This window comes from Pogona vitticeps, chromosome 1 (assembly GCF_051106095.1).
Source record: "Pogona vitticeps strain Pit_001003342236 chromosome 1, PviZW2.1, whole genome shotgun sequence".
NCBI classification, from domain to species: domain Eukaryota; kingdom Metazoa; phylum Chordata; class Lepidosauria; order Squamata; family Agamidae; genus Pogona; species Pogona vitticeps.
In genome coordinates, this window is record NC_135783.1 from 240,231,389 (window position 1) to 240,235,027 (window position 3,639).

The 3,639-nt window shown below is 43.1% G+C and overlaps 1 long non-coding RNA gene across 1 annotated transcript; it reads left to right on the forward strand.

Annotated features, from left to right (window-relative positions):
* Window positions 1-1,416: 1,416 nt before the first annotated feature.
* Window positions 1,417-2,130, forward strand: LOC144584576 (uncharacterized). The gene is made up of 2 exons (XR_013538922.1): window positions 1,417-1,514; window positions 2,034-2,130. It is a non-coding gene; the product is annotated as an uncharacterized LOC144584576 (long non-coding RNA).
* The last annotated feature ends 1,509 nt before the right edge of the window (window positions 2,131-3,639 follow it).

The following is a 3,639-nucleotide window of genomic DNA, read 5'->3' on the forward strand; positions in this document are numbered from 1 at the left end:
ACAAATTGATTGCCAGATGAGTAGTGAAATTTTGAGATGGCATTAAGATGGAGGCTAGAGGAAGATAGAACCAATTTTTTGTGGGGACGCCAACTGAGTTTATGATGCAGAGTGATACCTAGATATTTAAAGGATAAAACCTGCTGAAAGGTTTGTGCTCCGATTGTCCAGGGAGATAGTGATACAGAGTTGGAAAAGTTAATTATTTTAGTCTTGTCGGCATTTATAACCAGGTCGTTAGCTGAACAAAAAGTTTGAAATTTGGATAGGGTACGACGGAGACCAGCTTTTGTTAGAGATAATAGGACTGCGTCGTCCGCGTACAAAAGCACAGAAATTGGGGAACCATTAAGAGAGGGTGCAGCATTAGTAGAAGCAGAAAGAGAGGAAGGCAGGTCCGCTAAAAATAAATTAAAAAGTAGTGGGGCTAAGACACATCCCTGCCGAACACCTTTGTCAACTAATAATTTGTCAGAGAGCTCATAGGAATTTGGCAGCCGAATCTGACATATATTGGAGGAGTGGAGACGCCTAAGCAAAAAAAGCAGTCGGGGTTCAATACCCCAGTTGTTAAGTTTATCCCACAGTAAATTCCTATTAACTGAATCAAAGGCTCCTCGTAGATCGACGAAGGCGGCAAAAAGTCTAGCTTTGTGATAAATTGAGTATTTTTCGGCAAGGTGATACAAAAGCAGAACATGATCCAGAGTCGAGGCTTCAGAGCGGAAGCCTATCTGTTCCTTCCCAGGGAGGTTTTTAGAAGAGGCCCAAGCTGATAGTTTTGATAAGAGAAATTTAGAATAAAGTTTGCCTATATGAGACAATAGGCTAATTGGGCGATAGTTACTAGGAAGAGAAGGGTCGCCCTTTTTAAAGATTGGTATCAGAATAGAAGATAGCCAAGAGTCCGGAAATACACCGGAGTGATTTACTATGGTAAATAATTTGGCAAGCAGATGGGACCACCAAAGAGGATTGTTAGACAGAATCTCTGAGATAACATGATCAGGCCCTGGGGATTTGCCAGGTTTAAGGGTGGAAATTAACTCTAGTACCTCATCGGAGGTAACCGGGGGCCAATCTGGGAAGTTTTGAGAGGGATTGATAGAATAATGGGGAGAGCACGAGGAGGAGAAGATTTTTGAAAAATGGGTAACCCAAGAATCAGAGGGTATTGGAGAGTACGGAGAGAGAGCATAAGATAAGTTTGTACGGGAAACAAGGGACCAAAAAACCTTAAAATTCCGAGAAAGAATGGCTTGCAGCAGATTGGTCCATTTGCGTTGGGCGTGTAGATGTTGTTTCATATCCAGAAGGGTGGTACAAGACCTTCTGGCTTCGAAGTAAATTTTAAGAGCATTAGGGGAAGGGTAGGCTCGAATAGAATGAAAAAGGGATCTGACCTGTTTCTTTGCCAGCCAACAATCGGAGTCGAACCAAGAATTAGCTCGATTGTGGGAAGAAGACCGATAAGGCCTACTAAGAGCTTGAACCAAGGAGGCCAAGAGGCAGTCGTAAGTGTCTATAGCCTGGGGAGTAGAGTTGGTTGAACCTATAGTATTAATAAGGTCAATAGTCTCTGGCAATTGTGACCATGATAAAAAGTCAGTGTCAGTTTGAGGGGACCATTTAAGGCGTGGTGTGGGGCTGAGAGGGGGGGGAGTAATAGGAGGGGGACGGACTGGGAGATTTAAGGATAGTCGAAGAGGCAGGTGGTCACTGTCAGTTCGTGATTCAACAAAGAAATCAGATATAAATGGAAAGAGAATAGGGGAGGCAAGGGCATAATCGATTACACTGGGGCCCTTGACAGAAAAATGAGTATAACCCCCAGGAATGTCTCTCCCCACAGTTCCATTTAATATAACAACTTGGAGACTGAGACTAAGGTTGGCTAACAAAGCAGCATAAGCATTGATAGAATGGTCTTTAGAGGATCTTGCAAGGTTGAACCAAGGAGGGGTTGATGTTTCAAGATCCCACTTCAAATGGCTAGCCAGTTTGATGTTATTAGGTCCTATTCTGGTATTTAGATCACCCATGAGAAGAACAGAAGCTGTGGAGTGAGTCCTTAAATGGAGATTTGCAAGATTCTCAATCTCGGTCCAGTAATTATTCGGGGAAGGAGCAGAAGGTGGTATGTATAAATTGAAAAGTAAAATAGTAAATTTGTTACACTGCAATAACAGAATCTGAATATAATTGGAATGGGAAGGGATAGAAGATAGTGTAAACAAGGAAGAGGATTGAAAAAGACAACATAGTCCAGCTGCAGGGCAACCCTTAGGGTTAAGTTTAATAGCGGGTATATGAAACGTAGAGAAACCCGGAATAAACGGAGGTGTTAATGACCAGGTTTCTTGAAGAAGAAGAATATCATAGCCGGATAGAAAACTGGTTAAATCCTTATCTAAGGCTTTTCTCTGCCACCCAGAAATATTCCAGCAGAGGAATTTAATATGAAAAGGGGAATTAGGGGGCAACTGAGAAGTATCATCCAGTCATGAAGAGGCTGGAAATCTAGGATTAGGGGTGGATGGAATGGGAAAGGGGGGGGAACAAGCAGATTGGAGGCGAGGGGAAGTTATCTGGGGTGGGCTGGGGCTAGATTGTGGTAAGGAAATTAAGGGCATAGTATGACAAATACCTAAAGAGGAAGAACAATTTGAATCCCTACAGGGTTTTGTGCTATTAAATGTAAGTTTGGGATTGACTAAATCAAACTTTAAAGGGGGAGGGTCTTGAGTAAGAGCATCAACCAGGAGAAAAGCGTCGGGTGTTACACTACGTTTGATTAAACAAATTGGGGATAGCGGGATAACGGAAGAGGGCTTGGAAGAATTGGTAGGTATAAAATTACAATCGGAAATGTCCAGTTGTTTGGGAGGGTCAACATCAGGTTGTGGATCCTGGGAGGTTCCTGAGAATGTCGTGGGTAGATTCATGATGTTATCAGAGGGAAAATTTTGGAGAGGCAATGATTGTATTTTAGGCGAATTAGGAAGTACTCCTGTAGTCTTCTGGAAGGGAGTTGGGATCAGGATGGAGTTCTGCAGGGGGTCCAGGGGCAAATCAAGAGGATTGGTAGAACTCTTGCAACATGAGGTCCGGGCACTAGATTCTAATCACACCAGCACTTAGGATGGATTGCATGCTTTCTCTCTCACCCCCCCCCCAAACACTCACTACACACATTGTCATGTTGCATTCAATGCTAAATTACCCTATGATTCAAAAGAAAAAAAAAACCCCAAGGCTGGATAATAAGATGGTCTGCTTCATCTCAAACTGAAAGAAGGCTAAACGTTTTGCGTGCAGTCCTCTCACCCTTCAGCACAGTGCATCTCCATTTCTGATTTCAAGCCTTGGGCATATGTTGCTGTTTCTATCAGAAAGTGAGGCAGTCACATCCACAGTTGAGCTGCAAACATTTGGATTGAGGGTAGAGAAGGGACTCAGGGAAGTGGCTGGAGCCAACTTTACTCTTTCTCTGTTTTTTTTTTTTTTTTAAAACAGTGGCCGCTGATGACCTTGCACAACAGCACTACATCTCTACTCACCTACATGCATATGTGCTTCTTGGAACTCAAAGGCCAAGAGTGAACCTTTTTCCCCTCCACTTGCTTTAATAGCCTGATG